We start from the raw sequence: 20786 nt of genomic DNA, 5'->3' as shown, positions 1-20786 counted from the left end.
ACAGTATGTGTGTAAAAAACATTAAAATAGTCCTATTAAAAAGTGCCCCAATGAAATGAAAAGGAAAAAATAAACCAAACATGCAAAAATATGAAATATCACATCCTGACCCTGAAAAATAAACATCTTAACATAGCAAGTATCTTGAGCTTTCTTCACCTCCATCCAAAAATGGAATAACAGAAAACATAGCTTAAATTTGCTTCAGTCAGAAAAAAAAGAAAAGTAAACATTATGATAGAATCCTTGAGCTTCCCCAATCTTCCTTGCTTCCCTATATTAAAGCATGGTTATAGTCCAGGTTTAGCCTTTGACATTCCTCTCGCTGCTTTAACGTAACATAATGAATCTCCAAATAATCTCTTTTCCTTTTCTCTCTCTGTATTACAATCTGGTGAAGCCTCCTTATTATATCTCTCTCTCATTTTCCCATCCTATTGATACCCAAAATACTGAAGAATATCTGATTCCTCAGGATTGCAATCTCATGGGCCAAGACTTAGCTCAAAACTTTAAAATGTCTTTTGATGATTTTTTATCAACTTTATTATGAAACACTGTCCTAGAATGAAATAGGCTAGTGGTATTCAAAGAAAATCACAGTCTCTCTGGAGTGGCTAAGGTAGTTAAAAAACACATTTATTCAATAGTTCCTACTTTTTAAAGACAAAGAGGGTTTTATGACTAAGCTGATTTGCATAACACTGTAAATGTTCAACAGGAATTCCTGCATTACTCACATAATTTTTTATTTACTACAGAACATCGTTCAGGATCATATTCACACTTGATTTAAAGTCCTCATGTGATGATAAATATGCCATGCCTTTGGAAAGGGGGATTTAGTCATGAAAATCAAACATTAGTCTTCCACTGAAAGAAAACCCACAGACTCCGTTCTGTTATACTGACTGCAGTGAAGAATTAGCTTGAATAAAACCGATCACAGAATAACGGGAGAGCTCAGAACTTGAATCAACTAGCAGAAAATTCCAAGGATGAAGGAAGAGTTATATAAATTAAAGGGTTATATAGATATCTACAATGCAATACAACTTATAAATATTGCTCCTATTGTTTACCATAATCCTAGGCCGTACACTCACAGGGCCTTGCTGGTTTAAATAAAATGCAAGAAGAAACTGACTGAAGGATACATTTTAATAGCCCTCTGTCAGAGAGAGTTAACACACTTGCACCTCTAACAACAGCATTTTTATTAAATCTTTATTATGCTGTATTAAAAAAAGTCCCCTTAGCCCTCAGGTAGTTGGTTGATGCTGAGTTTTCAAATGAAATATTTATGAAGTTCTTTGTTTAGAAGTTTAATTGTATCTTTAAATGACTTTCATATGTTTATATGCTTTACCCTCCAATATAAATGCCATATGATGCTCTATCATACTGTCCGGAATAGTCATTACGCATTTCACCATCACAACTGTTACATAACAATAAGCAGAAAAAAAGGACAAAAGGATAACTAAGTTAAACCAGATCCTATACATACTTATTTTGTTGGTAACACAGATCATATCTCCAGCAAAATGTGCTTCTAATCATGTAACATAGCATAGTACTGTAATACTTTCCATATTTAAACTCTCAGTCAATGTGTAATACTATGAAAGATGCTAAAATGTACTCTGCGATGACCCCTCTATTTCTTGCTGTGTGGGGGGGAGGAGAAGACTCTCATGGATAAAGAACAGGGGTAGAACGAGAAGACCTAGGTTCTATTCCTTAAACGAAATTCAAACATATTTCCTTTTTAAGGGTTGTAGAGATACATTATTTTTCTGCTATAACATTTAAAGGAAAACAGCAATTTTCAAGATTTATTATCTTTCCAACTAATGGATGACAATTTCAAAACCGCCTACCTGATTTAGAAGCACAAGGGACGTTTCAAAAGTGAATGCAAGTTAGAGATCTCTGTCACTTCATGTGAAAACTGGTGCTACACTAGCTCTGACCCCACTGTCTTCTACAAGGCCCTTCAGCCATCTCTTGTAGAGAAGATTTTGGACTTCTGCTCCAGGTAGTCTCTATGGTTAGTCTTCAAGGGGTTTAAGCCAGCTAGATGACACAATAAGAGATCCCAAATACATTTGTCCATAGTTTCACACATAAGCATATGCACCCAACTGCCAAGCATCCCTTTTCTGACCCACAGCTAATAATACCATGATATTGTCTGAATTTTGCTGTGCAAAGTGACATCCTTCTCCATGCATTGGGCAGACTGGCAAGTATTCAGGGACTGAGAATAGAGAAGAGAAAAACATACGAGGCAAACTTGAAGGAATAAAGAAAATAGGAAATTCAGTAGATAAAAAAGGTGGGATACTGGGTTTGGTTGTCACCAGAGGGGATGGTGAAGGATATGATATCTATGACTTATATTAACTATATATACAATTATATTAACCATATGTATACACCATATAACCATTATACTACTATAGATATTAATCCAATAGGTTAGATCATGACGTCACTTGAATACACTCTGCAGATTTCTCATTTGTTCTTCAAGCCCCTACATTAAAACCCTTCAAGGGAAGTATCAGTTCACAATCCAGGAAAACTATTAGTTTTGCAGAGCTAGCGTAAAAATGTAACTTTTTGTCAAGAGGACAGATTGTCAATTCATGATTGTGAATAATGCCACCTATCTTTCTAGAATACCAAATACTCTTTTATTAAATTTGTTCTCTTGATGGCAATATTTATTGCAACAAATGGCACTAAAATCTGTTTTTGCCCTATAAAGAGGTCCACCTACTCCAATTATTATACAAACAGCCAACAACATCTGAGAAAAAGTCTTAATTACCATTTAAGGTAGAAAACACCATTTTGCTATATAATGCAATAGAATACTGTCTTATGTGACAGGGAAAAAAGTTGTGGAAAGTATCTATGAGAGGACCATTAGTTGCAGAAATGGAATTAAGAAGGGTTAAATCTTTTTTTAAAAAGTCTATCTGGCTAGTCTACCACAAACTCCACCTGCAAAAATTGGCAATTTGGTAAATTTTGTATAAAATTGCTCCAGCAACAAACACGTAACTCTGCAGCATTCCCTTACTACCTTTTCCCTGCATGTTAATCGCATTGGCTGACTTTTAAGGGAACTTTTCTTCATCAAAGTAGCTACTTTGGAAGGCCAAAGTTTTTGCAAGACATGATTGATATTGTTACCCTTTTATGTCATACCAGGAAATTAACTGCAAGTTTACTAATAGAAGATTGTAAACAACATTTTTCTACAAAAATTTGACATCCAATTTGATAAAAGTATTTCACCAATTTCAGTAACTATTCAGTTAAATACATCACATACGAAACAGAGCTTTTTTTCCTATTTTCTTCTCATACTAAGGTTGGATTTTATTCTATTCTCATTGATATAATTCTATTTATTTCACAGTCATTACTTATTAACACCAGTGGGAAGAGAAACAGATCCATTAAAGCAGAGTTTCCTCTTTTACTTGATGCAACCTGATGTTTTTTGGTTTACCATGAAATGGTTGCATGGTGAGAGAGACAGATTTTTTGTGTGTTTTTAATAATGTGTTCTCTTTAGAGAGAATCAATATTCACCCTTCCCAGTTTGGCTGGCTTCACTTTAAAAATCTTTATTTCTGGTTAAAGAAGATGGGAGATGGTGAAGAACACACTCATTAGCTCATTGCTGCCACTGGAAACATGTAACTGAACAGGTCACCGTTTCTGTCACAGGGAATTATATCATGTAATTCCTTTTGCAAAGTGAACAAGTTCTACCCTAAAACTAAGTGGGATCCTTTACACCTACTAGGAGGTCACCCAAGAATGTGATGCTTAAAACCCTTTCAATTCTCAGTGTCAGATTCCATGATCATTTCATCTCCATTTGTTCTTGTGCCAACATTGTCCAATAGTTTAGATAGTTATGTTCCTCGTCTGCATTCATCCCTTTCTGATACAGCATTAGACAGCAAGCGCGTACTCTGCCTCTGCTTCCTGTACTGGATAAGCTTTGTACGTCCATCTCATCTGATAAGAACTTCACTCCACTTATCGTCCTGCTCTTTTCTGCTTTCTTGAAAACGGTTACCAGAACAGTACACACTATTCCAGATAAGGTCTTATCGGAGTGCTGTATCAGGACAAATAGCCTATCTTTATGGATGAACTGTTTTGGAAGTATTTCAGTTGAAACTTAATGGAAACACCATTAAGCTTTGTTTAGCTTTGTAAAGGGTGATATGAAATACTCTGAAGCAGCGCAGCTGAAAAAATACAGTCCTCAGTGATGCTCACTGAGAAAACAGAATTCCCTTTGGAGAGGGCTTGGCTAATTATTTTGCTTATTTGTGTCACAAAATGAAAAGAAAAAGCAAAAAGCACTGTCATTACTCATTATGTGCACAATTTATCACAGAATAATACAGTTCTGTCCTTTGCTTATTTAGCCTCTCCCAGACATTCTTTTGTGTTCTGGGCTTCTGAAAAATCCTTAAGTAAAACTGAGGCTACCTAACTGAATCGCTGTAGTCTTCTGCAAGCCTTTCAGCTCACTGCTATTTTCCAAACGGTCTATCAAAGTTGATTTGGGATTTTAAATATTTTGTTTGGTGCTCGAAACAAAAGAACTTGGTTATTCATGCATCACGTGGTTTACTGTCTTTTCATTATGAAATCAAAATAAAGTATTTTATTAATTTGTACTTTTCATTATAGGTCATTGCATTTGGGCAGAAGGGGACTACTCTGCTGACCTGGCATCCTCTAGTGCAGTCTTTGCTTAGCGGAATATTACATGTGAATGGGCGAGTTAATGTAACACATTTGAATGCAAAGGTTTGCTTGGCTTCTTCTTTTTTTCCTTTTAAGATTTGCCAGGGCGATTGCAGTCCTCTGCTACCCCAGGAGCACGCAGGTCTGTCAGAAAGCTCCAGGTGGGTTGTGTTGATATTAGTCGGAGACACAAAGGCTAATTGCCTGGTCATCCTTGGGAAGCCATGGGGGGAGAGTCAGAGGCAGCAGTCAGCAAGGACTGGAGCACGGGAACAACCCTCAAGGGTTTCGCCAAGGTGAGAGCAGCCAGAGAGGGAGTTTGCAGCTGTAGCGCAGGGAGGCTCTGTTATTGCTCTTGTTCTTTCTTCTGCTGGAAATAGAGTATTATTCCTGTATGACTTTTGTGCTTTAAATAAATCAGTCAGCCATGCTAGCCTTTTGGTTCATCTCGAATTGCTATGCTGGAGCTCTATGCAGAAAACAAGGCTGTGATTTTTAAAAAGCCTAAGGAATTTGGACACCCAGAACTCAATTAAAAGCTGTGATATTTCATGTCAGCATCTGTTGAGTGGTTTTCACAATCTTGTAGATGAAATGGAGCCTGAGTTTGCAGTGAGCAATAGGCAAGTCCACGTCCCCTTTCCTCTGCCCTACTTCTCCTTTATACTGCACAGAACAAACAGAAGGGAAGGGCTAAGCTGTGTTGCATCAAGTAATGTTCGTTTTTACTCTCGTGCTTGTCCCTCCCTTTCTTCTGCCATTCCTAGAGCAAAAGGGAACCTCTTCCTAATACCACTTCCAGGGTGGAACAGCTGTAATGCCGCCTTTGCTCATGTTTGACATGAAAGGTCTGTTTATTTTTTAATTTGCAATTAGTTAAACGCAGATCCCAAGAGTGACAAATCAGCAAGTCGGAGGCCTAGATCATGGGTGTGGAACAGCTCAACCAGCCTTACCAGCTTTTCTCACCCCAAACTCCCTGGGCCTGCCCTGGTGGCCAGTCTGGAGGATCCCTGCTGAGTGGCTCAGCCCTGCAAAGCTGCACAGTTCTGCCAGATCACGCCTGGTACCATGTATTTCTCCAGGAACAGCTTTGTGTGAACGAATGTTGGCATTTGACCCTGAGCTGACTAGCACCAGATAGAAGAGGTGGTATCAGGTATTAGCGAACTGCTTTTAGCAGCAGTAAGTAAAACCTAAATATAAATAGCTTTGCTTTGCAGGGCCTCTGCCTATTGTGATAATTTTTGCTGGGTGTAGGCATGCAGATACCACATCAGATTCCCCCAGGCAAAGTGACACTGACACCCCAGACACAGCCAGTAAGGGCTTTTCCATTTCTAGCTTCTTAGCAAGAAGGTAGTGAACTTTCCTAGTTAAACTTTTCCCCTCATTGTTGTAAGCCCCAACCCCCCTAGCTCTAATCTTTTTTATTTGGGGGGGAAAAAAAAGAAATAAGTAGAGAGGAAGAATATTTTTCTGATGGGCTTGTATGGTTAAAAATCATAAGCAGTAAAGAACTCTACATGCTAAGGTTCCAACAGAAACAGAGACTTGGCTGACTTCTGTAATCTGACCTTTGCATTAATTAAGTGTTTTGAATTTGATTAGAATAAATTAGCCATCTCATTTGGTCCAGCATTTGCCCCTTTCCAGCCATTTTAAAAACCATATTCAAGATGAGATTCCAGGTTCCTAATAGAGAATGAAGGGGGAGAGGGGAGGATGGGGAGTCAAGGAGAGGAAGAGAAACAGGAATTGAACAGAAAAAATAGTTGCCATCTGCCTAGTTTTTGCATTTGGATTGCCTTCCATATTTTGTGTCTGTCTTACCTTGTGAGAGCTGTACTGACAACACTCTCAACTTAATCCTGAATTCACATGATATCTTACACATGTATTTTTTCATTGGAACATAATTATTTTATGAACCTAAGAAACATCAGATAAACATGGTAACAATTATCAGTGCTTTGTTCCTGCTTTTGTTGGATCTTTGAGAGGTACTTGACAACTCAGACCAGGGCTACTTTTACAATGTTTGAAGAACCAGTTCAGCCATAGGTTGATGTCAACTAAACTAATCAAAACTCTATCAGTCCGTAACTGTATTCATATGTTGTACTACACTACTCAGATATGCATGGCAGGCTCCACAGGACACACAGGCTCTTCTACACTGGCTTTCTTTTCTAGAGAATTTATTTTGAAAATATTAATTCAGTTGTGATGTCACTCCAACTTCCCCTTCAAGTACAGATTCACCCATTTCTGATAATCCGCATATAAACCTGCCTCGCTCACTCTTTTTGAAACAGGCACCTCAAAGAAGAGTTCATTTTTACAAAGACTATAGCCTCGTAATGAGAGCGCAGAAGCGGGAAGGACGTACCTGGTGTTCAGTTCCCACTTCAGCTAGAGAGAGTCTGAACGCACAGCTCCCATTTCCCAGGGCTCTGAGCAGCCGGCTATGCACCATGCTTTGTTTGTGCAAACATGCAAGTATGTATGCACAGAGGAGAGGGGGAAGGTGTTGAAATCTGCTCTGTGATGCAGCCAAGAATTCAAGATTCATGGGGCCAGACAGACACTTAACCAAGCCTGATTGTGTAATCTGCTGGGCGCAGCCCTGGGAAGTAGAAGCAGAAGCTGCTGTTTTCAATTCCCTATCTTCTCCCTTGACCTTGTATTTTAAATGTAGCTGTGACTCTTATGCTCCATATTGGATTTAACATTGCCTTTATGCATCAGGCAGCTCAGGTGCCACAAGCTGTTTACTTGTAAGAACACTTCCTCTGTAAGGGAGGATCCTTCTCGGACCATGGTTTCAAGGGTTTCATGGTTTCACTTAGCTGCAGCAAAAGCTGCCTCCTAGCACATGCTGCAATAGAACTTCAGGCACCCAATGTTTTTACCAGAATATTTAGGACCCTGTAGCAATCTGGGTACCTAAGCATTTTACCAGGATTTAGCTGTTCCACTTCTGTTGCATTCTGGGCAACTTAGAGTTATTTTGGATGTCATCTTAGACACCTATACCTGAATAGATTCTTAGGTCAACATGCAGACGCTCCTGTTGTTAACTCCTGCAGTATCCCAGTGTTTTGGGTTTTCTGTGGAGTTGTGCTGAGAGACTTCTGAGCTGAATCCAGCAGTCTCACTACGGTGCCACTTAGGATGTATGCGGTATCTGTATTCACACAGGAATTTAAACACTAAAAGAAAAAAAATGAGGTATGTTGTAATATTTCACTTCTTTTTTGACCGTTCAAATTATTTTTCCAAATGCTATCCATTGCTTAGAAAAGTAATTTTAAGATAAAAAATGCTGCTTTTTTAATGTAGAAGTGAAATACAGAACCTGCAAATGGTTTCCTTTCCAAAAAAAGTATGTTGTCAAAAAATGCTATTCAGCAGTGTTTGGATCTTAGTTCTGTGCAGTTTTATCCCCTTCATGACCCATCAGCAAAAGACTCATGTTAGCAGGGGGAATAGAGTATGCTGAGCAGAAACCAGCAATCACAGGGCTGTTGATCTGGCAGCATGAGTCGCTACCCTTGCCCCTCCAATGCCATTGTGGTGGGAGAGCCAGCAGAAGAAAGATGTGCTCTCCAGGTTTCTGACTCAGCCATGCCCCTTTCCCCTCTGCAACAAGTTCCTGAGATGGGTATGGCCTAGGTTTGGTTCACCGTCCTTGTAGCAGTTGCTCAGGAAGGTTTTGGCAAGGTTTTTTGGTTACTTTATGTTATTTCCTTGTGATGCTCTAACATTCTGATGCATGAGGAATATAGAAAGCTTGAAGTTAATACTGCCTTGGAAAGCCTTAGGCCAAGTTCGTGCCCCAATAGCAAAGGTAGATTGCTGTAAACATATTTTATGTCTAGCAGACTTTGTGTAGTCTTCTGAACCAAGACTTTCCTTAGAATCCAGAAAGGGCTGAGCATGGCAAACAGATGCACCTGAACTCTGCACATCACCATACATGCAACGCACAGTCCTCACTGCATGGGCAATAAGGTCAACATATCCAGCATTGGACCTGCTGCATGTCCTGGTTGTTAGGTTTCCTCACAACACAGGAGCCTAGAGCCTAAGTCCATGGGCCCAGGCATTTAAAAGAGACCACATGCAGTTTTGTTTCGATAAATTTTCTACAGTTACTACTATATATTAAAATACATTTATTATGTCATGCCTATGACATGACATGGTCCTAATTACGGTCCTTGTCCTGGCCCAAGGCTTTCAGCAAAGTTATATTTTATTCAGTAAGCCTTATTCTGGTGTGTCTCACTTGGAATTGTGTTTGCAAGACAAAGCTCACAATCCCAGCATTCTACTTATCTGTATTAAGTTACTTGTCCCATTGCTACACAATGAGGAAACATGGTATCAGTCCATTTTAAATGGATTGCTCTACAACTGTAACAGACCACAAAAAGATTTCTGAACACTCTGTTTATAATAATAAACAGGAGTTTTGTTTCCACCCAATATTTTCCATGATGTCTACAAAACACTTAACGATAGTGAGAATGCTAGAATGCTGAGATCACTATTTGTCATAATGACCAAAATTATCTCATAGTTTCCCTGTGCTCTCCCATTTCTCTATAACTATCTGTTCTCTCTTGTCTTATATCCAGACCGTAAACTCCTTGGAGTAGATTTTTACTTTCTGTTTTTACAGCACTTAGCACAACAGGGTCCCAAGTATCTCAGACATCACAGTAACACTGCCACTAACAATGAAGTCTTTTGTGTTCAATCCAGTGTGTTCTACTTACAAGGCTGTAAAGATACATAAAGAAAAGAATTATCCTTATAGTTCATATTTTCCACCTCCTTTCAATATTGTTTATACAGTTCATATTATTTGGGTTAGGTTGACTAAGAAGTCAGACCAATGGTAGTTTTCTCCAGCTATTTGCCTGCTACACAAAGCTGAGCTCAACGGTCATTTTCAGGGATGATACGGGCTTTGGCATCTCCTGCCTTTCTAGTTAAATTGTAACCTTTTTCTAAATTTATTTCATTGAGAATACCCACTCATAGTAAATCAACTCGAGTAATTCCTCCGTTTGAACTAAGGATACTCTTCAGTACCGCAAGTACGAGATTACACCAGCTGATCTACCAGAAAGCATCCATGAACTCGATTTCCACATGGAGTAGCCACAAGCAAAGGTAAATGACCCCACTCTTCTACTGCAGAGGAAACCTCTCCCTTCTCAGACATCGAATATGCTTAAGTATGGAGAATCCAAAAGAGTTCTAGGTTACACCCAAGGAGGAACAACAAGTACAAATGTCACTTGTTTAATGCCAGACTACAGCCGTGCCACTTCCGCTGTGTCACAGCCCATATTGGTGGACAAAAAAACTACTGGAAAACGCACTTGGAATGGCTGCTGTTATGGAAAAGGAGAAGAAAGCAGGCTCTGATGTAATATTTTGGCAACTGATTGAAGAAGTAAGAATGATTTTTGAGGTCACAATGAAGAAAGCAATGACAATAATCTATAGAGGGAAAATAGGAAAAATAACATCCATCATGTGAGTACAGGCATCACTGAGCAGCTGCTATTCCAGGTGCTGACAAGTGGGAAGGAAAGTGAACGGTTCTGTTTGTGTCAATTTTGCTGTAAGGATGAAACATTTAGCTGTATGAGTGAGAAAAAGAAGTGGGATGAAGGGAGTGAGATGGCCAAGTAAGAGCAAGCTCTGAGCGTACTGCACAGAGAACCAGAAGGCAGAAGAAGGGAAGGGGAAAGGGGAAGGGGGAAAAGGTGAGAGGAAAAGGGAGAAGGGGGAAGGAGGAAGGGAAGGGAAGGGAAGGGAAGAGGGGAAAGGGGGTAATGCAGAAAAGCATACAGGGGGATTTGCAGATATGATCAGTGCACCGATCAGCAACATCAGTGGCCTCAGGAACTTTCTATTAAAAATCTTTCCTGCAGATGGAAAGAACTGAAGAAAAAGCTAAACAAGCTTCTCATTTTAGGTTTGCTTCCCTATTTTTCGGTCAGATTTTCTTCCATATTTTTTCCATATGTCCAATGTGGGTTTCTTAAATTACTCTGTTTAGAAATAAACATATGGAAACAATAAACATCTAGGACATTAGCTTGCATATTTCCTTAATGTATGCATATTTCTCTCCAATTTTCCACATGAAATGAGACTAATTCACTTAAATTTCTTGGGATCCACCCTCTATCAAATTTTCCATGATTTCAGGGTTAGCTCAGTAGTTGATTAATACCTTTGAGAGGTAATATGTGGAGTTGTGGAGTTAAAAATTCCAAAAGTCAGCTGCTCAGCTTGTGCATAGCAGAGTATTTACACAGAATTCAACTGACCTGCATTAATTTACACATACAAGAATTGGCCTAATATTTCTTTTTCTTATCATGAAGAAAAAAGGAGAATATTATCCCTGCAGAAGTTACTCATTCTAAAGGAATACAGTCAAGATTTTCTCAAACATTTTTCTACCTTGGGATAATTTGTGCCACATCTACCAGAAATTCTTACATATTTAAGTGCACTGCTTCATATTCTGCACTCATTTACAAGTGTAAAATTAAGATGCCTCTACTGATATTGAAGGGTTCCCTCCAGATTTATACTGAAAGCAGAATTTTCAGTTAGTATTCCCTCACTATTTTTCTCTTGCATTCCTGGAGCAAAAAACTTGTCCTCAGACCATCTAACCCAGTATTCTGTCTCGGACAGTGGCAAAAGGAGATGAATGTGAGAGCACATGATCCTGGCCACTTTTTGTAGTACATTCCCCTTAAAATCTCCCGTCATTCACAACCATCGTATGAGGGATGCTAGGGAATACATACCTGTCTGGTCCTTTTAATACCTTTTTATAGACCTGTCATGCATTCATTTGTCTAATCCCTTTTTTGAACATGCTGACACTGCCTGCCTCTACAGCCTCCCGGGGCAGCAAGTTTCAGAAGTTCATTACCGTTTTGTAAAGAACAACTTTTTCCGGTCTGTTTTCCTGTTTTTCATTTTTATGCCCTGTGACAGTTCAGATTCTGTATAGGTGACTCGTGCCAAATTCCCACTGACAACTTGTATGAATTAGCAGACCAAATTCAACCCGGAGAGATTATGGCCTGTTTTGCTTTTAATGTTTTAGTGACAACAGATTCCCTGGTTGGAAGAAGAGCCTGACCCAATCTTCAGAAGGTAAAAGGGAGAACACGTGAGGAGAGCACTATGCATTCCAGATACCATGATCTAAAATAGGTCATGGACAGCTGAGAAAAGCTATTGGTATATTAAATTATTCTCAAGGACTAGTTTAACATATGGTTGGGGTCAAGCAAAGACAAAAAGGCCCAGAATTTGAGAGTCCTTCTCCTGTCACTTATACTTTCATAGAGTTCTTGATATTACAGATAAAGATTTTATGCTGTTCTAATACAGTGGTCTCTGTCCATTACTGGCTCATATGCAACGATACTGATTAGAAACAACTTGCATGCACATCCTGTTTTGGACTTACTGTCTGATTGAATTTAAAAGTCTTCATGTCCTGGAAGCATGAGCAATATCTGAAGCTAATGAATCCATCATATTCCAAAGCATGGCATTAAGTTTTCTGCTACAAATGGTTCTGTTGAATAGCATAGGCCCAATATCTTACATCAAGAATTCTGGAGCACCAGAGTACGTTTACCAAGCCCCATAACTTAGCAATGGGCAGCTAGAGCTTATCTGTTAGAAAGACTTCCATTATTTATTTATTTTACATGATGTCAAATCCATTACAGTCCTCACTGTGCAACATTCACTGTGAATTGCATCACTGTGAAAATCATGCAGCATACTTCCAATCTTATTTTTTCTGGTCTTCAAATTCCAAGCTATTGTATCACTTTATCCTTTTCTTTGTTACACTGAAGAATACTGGAATATTAAATATATTGTTCTCTACACACACAGATGGGTGTCTTATTTGCCAAATCTTGAACCACTATTTTGGCTTTTCTTAAATGTTTCAGCTGTATAAAATTATGGACATGGAGAGTGGACAGGTATGTCAAAAGTGTCTGTGTTAGTGCAGAAGCTACATGAGCAATACAAAGGCAATGTACTGTCCCCACTTCCGCCCAATATTTGGCAGAATATATTTGTCTTCTCCATGTCACCTAAGGGTGTGCAATGCTGCATTTCAGCTGTCCCTGGGATATCTTACTGCTTGTTGCTATGGATTCATCATTATGTATACAACCTCTTTAGCAGTGATTTTCTATGTAGGAGATTCCCATTGATGTTTATTTTTAGGCATTAAGTTTATTTTCTTATGCTCAGTTTAAACTAGCATTTTCTTCATATGATACCTTCTTTTTCTGTGATCAACTGCCAGTGGTCCTCCCATAGAATCTTATCTCACTACTCCACCATACCCTTAAAGGTTGTTTCATGTAAAGGCTATAAAAATGTCAACATGGATTAGCTACATTCATATTTTAATTATCCAATCATTTGTGAAGGACCTGCTTTCAACCGAACGGCTTTGCAATTGCTTCATTCCCTTCACTCATTTCTTTTATTAAAAACAACATACTATGCAGGCTGTTTGACAGCCACACAGGAATCATGCAAATAGAAGACAATGAGCTGACAGTGTTTCGCCCAGGTGTTTTGACATCATCCCATCATATGCACCTCTTTGGAATATGCAGTTATGACTTCTAGGCCTACTGCAGGATAATCAAATCTGTCAGATCATGTTTCTTTTCCTGCTGCTGCTTGTATACTCTCATAAATGGAAAAGGGATTTGTTCTGTTTAGGACTTACTTAGTGAATTTGAATATGGACAGATAATACTTTTCTGTAACTGAGCTATAGCTGAACCTATGAGAATGATCCCACTTCATTGTTATGAGTTTTGTAACTTTTATTTTGCTAGTTATCATTGTTTATGCCTCAAAATTTAATATTTCAAAAGTTGCCAAGTCCCAAAGTCAAAAGGGAACACTTGAAATCCCAAACTCTTTTAATAGGTAAGCTCTTGCTTGACAACATACCTACAAATAAGTACAAGCTGAGGTCAGAAAATTCAAATTAGGAAAAAAGTACTCATTTTTAACAGTGAGAACAAGTATTCACTGGAAGAAATTACACAGCAAAATTATGTCTTTTTTTCACTTAGTATCTTCAGATCAGGACTTTTCCTGTAAGGTATCAGACTCAAGAAACAGGCTCACTTAAGAGTAACCAGGAGAAATTTACCGGATATATACTACACAATAAAATTATACTTAATAATATAACAGACTGTTCTGGCCATGAACTCTGTGAATTTTGTCACCCTGGAATCAGAAGGTACTATTGCAATTTATGATAATAACAATTCATTTATTTTGAACTTCATATGTCATTCTGGTGAAAATATATTTCAGAAGGACAAGCACAGTAAACCTCGAACTTCAGTTATTGGGGGAAAACATTCCTACACAAAAAGGTTGAACTTCCTGACACAGTTCAATGATATTCTGCCAAGGTGTTAAGGTCAAAAATATTCCAGCTGGGCAGAGGTGCACGAAACATTCTCAGGAGAAAATGTGCTTCTACAACAGTAATAGAATCCATCACTTCCACATTTTATCCCTTCTATAAGAATAAGTTCCCTAGTCTTTTCCTAAACCTCTTAAAATCTAAGGAATACAGATTCTTTCCCCAAGCAGATTTATCTGTTCATTCTCCATTCAGTATATTTCCTGTTCAGAGGTAGATTGCTTAACTATTGCCTGTTCCTCAGAGAAGCAGGAATGGGAGACCTCAGTTTTCCCTATGGCCTCTACTGAAGTAGTGGGTTTATGGACAGAACATAGATGGATGGTAACAGTAGCTCTAGTTTAATGATGGTCAGATGTAAAACAGGACTTCTTTTATTTTTTCAGTATTCACATTTTGGCTCCTGCAGGAAGTTTGACTCAAAAGGTGTGAGTGATCCAGAAATAGCATGCCCCTCCTGATTTGCGAGTGAAGAAGCATGATCCCAACTTTCATCACATTTTAAGCTCTGCAGACTCCAGGCTACAGTGAGGTAAGAGACTTGTTGCAGTTGCCCCTGCTGTGAGCTTTGGTTCCGTTTTGTAAGATGGAACATTTATTTTGGGGACGTCAAGAAGCTGGAAGGGATGGTTTGTTAACAGAGACTTACTCCATGATATGCAAAGTTGAATCTCAGCTGAGGAGGAGGGAGGGCTGGAGGCAATAAGGGCTGCATTCCTATGCATGTCTCAAGGGAACAGCACACAATGCTTACAAAGGTCGGATAAATTGCAATGAGCAGAGGATCGGGGTGGGGGACAGACAATGAATGATTTTTTACCACCTTCCCACAAATGTAAGCGTCTCCTATTCCACAATTACAGAATTGAAACCAGGCCAACCCAGTGGTTGTGGAGAAGGTACATGCAATCAGACTTAGTCCATTCATTCTGTGTGAAAAGCGCATGAGATGGGCGTACTGTTGTCTTCCCCTCTCACTTCCAGCTGGGCGTTTCTTTTACTGTTAGCACATCATGTTTTGTTTTGGTATTCTCGTGACTACATGTTTCCTCTGAAATGAAAGCTGGAAATCAACTTGAGATACCTTGAAATCAGTCTCTTAGCAAACGATCCGTCCCAGCCCTTTCATACTCAAAGTAAATGTTGGAGTTAAAGTGGAATTCTTCAGTCCCACAGGTTCAACACAAAACAGATTTTAATCTACAGTTCGTACTTTTGCTGGGAATGTGTATTAAGATACTTGATATCTTAATGAGCTGCCATTCTCAAAACATAGAGTCAGGGACAATAGATTTCAGATGGAACTTAGGCTAGCATTCTGTAAGCATCAGTAAGCATAATAGCTATTCATGCAGTTTGTTTTCCTTTTCAGATAGGCAACATACAAACGGATTTTTTAGGGTCTTCTCTGAGGCAATGTGCCTCAGGAGCTTCAGTCATAGCTCTTTGCAAAAAGCACATTAATGGCTATATTACAGCAGAAACTAAAATGAACCATGAACCATCCTCTGGCCAACTGACATGGCACAGGTTTCACACATACAACTAAACTCTCTTACTCCAAAAACTAGGTGGCTACCTCCAGACTGCCGTCTGGGAAGCACCTCTGGAACCATTCCTCAGTGGCTCTTTATGCAGCATCTGGAAGAGAGGTTGTTGGCAGAGGTGAAAAGCAGGCCAGGGACTGTGCTGACAAACAGTATGGTTGACCATGTGGCAACGCCTGGGCCCATGCCAGCCCTAATTATTTTATTAGCAGAGATGGAGATGATGTATCTAGCTCTAATTCTATACGATCACAGGGTTCAGTAGTCATAAGAGCCCAGCTTGGGATATCTTCAGTTCTGTTTTTGGGTGCCTGCTCTTCTAAGCCTTCAAAAAGAAATACTGCAACGAATACCTAGCAAAATGTCTAGGATGAAACCAGTTTATCAGAGTGAATGGTCAGGAAAGGTGGGCTTCCAGTAGTTTTTGTTGTTATACCTAAACCCAGTAGAGCAGTACTGGTCAAACAGCCCATCCATCCAGTTTGCTGTGGAGAAAAGAGACTCCAATGTCTTTTGTCCCTGGCAGTAATTCTTCCACGGTAATACAATGTAGTTGAATGGGTGCTATGCAAATACATTCTACACTACTCTCACAGGCCTGGAGAGCTTTCATTTATCTGTGTGCAACGCTTGTTTTTTAATTGGACATTATGGAAACTCTGACAGTAATGTAAAAGACGATTAGCAATAAAACAAAATATAAACCAATGGCTTCTAAATTTAATAATAGGCTAAATGTCTACATTCAGACATGGTTAATCAAAACCAGTTTGTAAACTTCATTTTATTCAGGTCAGCCAGTCAACAGTACATGTAATGCATACTATAAAACTGATTTAGGGTTTTTGGACAACCAAGCATCTACATAAACCAAGCAAGGATTAACTAGGTCTGTCTACCCATAAATTACAGCACATTGTTTTTAAGTGAACAGGATAAAAAGCAACATGCAGTGAACCATCTACATCATGCTTTTTTCTCCTTTGACCAATTTCCCAGTTACTCTCTCAAATTATCACTCCAGTTCCTTCTTTGTTCATCCTTGTATTGTTTCCATATAACTGTCCAAATCTGCCTGCAAGGCAACTAATCACAAAAGGCTGAAGCAAAAGAACATTGACCACTTGATAGCTTGCCCAGCTTATTAAAAATATGAGTTTGACATCCTGCAGCATGTTTTAACAATTGGTTCGCAAATTACAGCATGGCTAAATACAATTAAGTTCATTCCATTGCACACAATAACTATTTAACATATGCTGTGAATCTTGTACACAGATCAGAACACTGCAGTGTTTTTTTTCTACAGCTGTTAGTCAAATTTTTTGTCTTGTGCTACAGTCTCATCAGATCTCATAACATAAACAGGCTTGGGCTGGGTCATAGCTTGGTTGGGATTTTAACAAAACAAAACAAAACAAAAACCCCCAAACTCAAAAACTCATTCAGATGTTTCAGGAAGTGGTGATGGTCTTCCACAGGCAATGCTCTTCACTTCTCTACACCCAGTGAAATTTGGCCCTGGGCTCTAGGCTTGTAGAGATGAACCAGCTCTACCCATAGGAGCAGGTCCTTGGCCTCTTATCTAAAACACCTGAACACAGGCAGAGCTGTAAGCACTTAATGCTTATTCCAACTGCAGATTTTACATAACTTCATAGTACTTTTCCTCCTCTTTCAGATAGGTTGAACCTGTATGGTATATATTTTACCCAGTGCAATATATATGATAATATATTGGTTCACATGAACTAATATGATATAGTACCTGTCACACAGATATTACATGCCAGTCCATATGCACCATATCTGAGAAGCATGTGATATACAACTCCCAGGGGATATGAAACACGTGGGTCTGATTCACCACTTTGTTATCCCAACTGTACACCCTTGCAACTCTAATGAAGTTACACCAGTGTAAAACTGCTGTAGTGAAGTGGAGGATTAAACCCATATGTCTTTCTATATGTGCCAAATTTATGGGACAAAGTTATTCAAATAAATTCAGTAAACATTCAGATTTCTTCAGAGTCCTATATCTGTTTAGTTCACAGACAGTACTTTTCCTGCTTCAAGAAGAACTTTACATTAAAGACAGCAACTGTTATTTGTTAAAAGGACGTCAGTAACAATCTGAATTATTAAAAAAAATGCAAAAAGAACGAGAAGATTTGTGACTTACAGAACACTTAAAACAAGATGGCATTTCCTCAGACTCACTCAGCCAAGATTAAACCCCCTTTCTGCCTGCTTACATGCAGGCATGCATGTAGTGTAATTAAAAGCATGACCCATCATCATTTGTAAATTCTTGTGATTTCACTGTACAAGTTTTCAAGTATTTTTTCTGGCTTCTTTCCATATAGTACACCTGCATATTAGTTTAGCAATACTTCAGTTGAAAATTAACTAATTCTGTTTGATTTGAATTTGTGTAAAATTCTGAAAACTTAAAAGCTGTATGTTTACACACTAAGCCAGATTTATCCACCAATAGATTAAAATATATATAAACAAATGTAGAACTGTTTCTTGTAATGTGACATTTAGAAACATAAATCTGTGTTAGAGCTATGAGGGTTAATTCAGTTAATTCAATTCAATGGAGAAAACAAAAAAAGTTTAAATTAACTCCACATACATTTCTTTGGAACATTTCAGGGTATTCAAAAAGTCAAAATGTCTTTCTTGCTGAAAAAATGATCCATTCAGCCCAAAAGAATCAGGCTTCATTTCATTTCACAATATTGTGTACCGCTTCTTAAGATATGTATAAAATATTGACATAAATTTAATAATAATAATAATTTCTTTTAAAGATATGATAAAAAATGTGGTAACTCTATTTTAAATATACTTGCACAATTCACAAAAAATAAGTATACTTCCAAAAAGTTTCTGTCAATTAAATTCTACATTCAGAGAAAGTAATAGCTTTTCTGAAAAAAAAAAAAAATCCAGCTCTAGTCCCACTGTGTTCAATTCCAATGCTACTGAACTCAATTTGATTACCTGATGAGTAATTTTTGTCATGTAAGTGGTGACTACAGGATCATTTTATTTATATCACCTTCTGAAAAGTTTTACTATTAAAAAAATTCAGAGATATTGTTTCAGTGTCAACGAAATCCTTCTAAAATAATGATGTAATAAAACCTTATGTATTGTGTATTATTATTATTATGCATTTCAATTTCAAACAATTAAAGACCAATTCTGGCTATACATTACAGTATAAATTACTTTTATTTATGTTTTCCTTCTGGAGTTCTCTTTGATAAAGGCTTTGGTTTATTTGTTTTGATGAATCTTTGATTTAAAAAAGTATGAGATTAAAATATTCTGGTTCATATTTTTACATTCAAATATAAGGGATAGACTCATATTCTTGACCAGCATCTTTCATTTAGAAAGATCAGTTGCAAATGGGAACATATATGCATAACTGCAAAGTATGCTCCATGCACAGATATGATTACCAATAAACTGTGACCAATTTTCTTTTATCAATAAACAGTATTGAATTCACTGATTGAGAAAAATAAATAATATCTCCTAGAAATATTATTAATGAAGTAAATATGATAGAACTAGAGGGGGATACCTAAATACCATAATTTCCATGATATGAAAACCATAGCCAAAATAAAAAATTGAACCAAAAATACTTTCCTGTTTTTTAAAGAATTAAGACCAACTACTTATTTAAGCTGTCATTCCCTTTGCCTAATTTTAATACTCTAAAGGTCAGGGAGTTGATTCGGTCACTTAAATTTAGGTGTCTTATACTTAGGAATAGGTGTTAGACACCTGAAGTACAGTAGGGGACCCAAGACCTCCTTGCAGAGCTGGCAGCTCCAATGTGCAATTTACAGTCTTCTGGAGAAGCAGCAGGAGGCCGAGCAGGACAGAATTAAATTCCCATTATAATCAATGAACTGCATTATAACCTGAATTCCCAGTATAGTCAATGGACTTTAATCTGTACAGTCACTGGCACTGAAAGAGCAATTCAGCTCACCCTAAACACCTAGGGTAGGATACAGTTACCTAAACATAGGCATCTGTTGCCATTTGGGATGCCTGAGGGTCCTTTGAGAGTCCTACCCAAAAACAGCACAGATGAAGTGGCCGTTCCTCTCCACTAAATAAAGAAACTTTTGTAAGGCCAGATCAGATGTTGACACCAAGGGCTCCATTTATTTGCCTGCACATAAGTATCTGATGTCTTTTTTAGATTCCCTGTTGTGTCTGAAATGGCCACATGATGCTGGAAATTATGACCTAAGATTTAGGGAGAACACAGACCTTCTGCAGCAGCAGCTAGACAGCAACTGAATCAAGATCTTATGGTGGGATCCAGGCATCAGAAGCAATTTTAGATTCCATTGTAGATATGAGACATCTGCATGTGGCAGACAGTTATCAAACAGAAGCTACGGAAAACCCACATCTTTCAGCAGCTGAAGACCAGGTGGGATCTCACCTATGACACCTCACATGGCAGTAGATACCTATATTGAGGCACCTGAATTATTCCCCTGAAGTCAGATGAATTGAATGAGTTGGATTTCATCCATATAGTCTAACACTGTTCTTCCATCCCTACTTGGGATTTGATCCAAAATCCATTAGCCAGTGGAAACACTTGGGCTGCTAGTAGGAGCTTTGCCGTATGGGAATCTATTCTACATATGTGACCAACAAACCCATTTCACCTCCTCCCTAGTCTCCTCTGTGCTCTCACTGGGATCATCCATGTTTCTAGCAGAGTTTTCCCACAGCTCTCTGGAGAATGACTGGTCACTTCACATGTGCTGCTGTGTTTCCCAGAATATCAGTCTCACTAGATGCTATTTTGCAGTGTTATGTTCTCATGGATGATATCTTACAACTCATGC

At 38.4% G+C, this 20786-nt stretch overlaps 1 long non-coding RNA gene across 7 annotated transcripts in view; it reads left to right on the top strand.

Annotated features, from left to right (window-relative positions):
* The window catches only part of LOC106492254 (uncharacterized), a 105465-nt gene that overhangs the window by 68975 nt on the left and 15704 nt on the right, over positions 1–20786 (top strand). For all 7 annotated transcript variants that reach the window (XR_001293958.1, XR_001293961.1, XR_001293962.1 and 4 more), the window contains exon 3: positions 14722–14867. This is a non-coding gene — a long non-coding RNA (uncharacterized lncRNA). The remainder of the gene's footprint in view (positions 1–14721; positions 14868–20786) is intronic.

The sequence above is a fragment of the Apteryx mantelli genome, chromosome 3 (genome assembly GCF_036417845.1).
Source record: "Apteryx mantelli isolate bAptMan1 chromosome 3, bAptMan1.hap1, whole genome shotgun sequence".
NCBI lineage: Eukaryota > Metazoa > Chordata > Aves > Apterygiformes > Apterygidae > Apteryx > Apteryx mantelli.
Note: the sequence above shows the minus strand (reverse complement) of the source record. Positions and strands in the feature narration are given on the sequence as shown.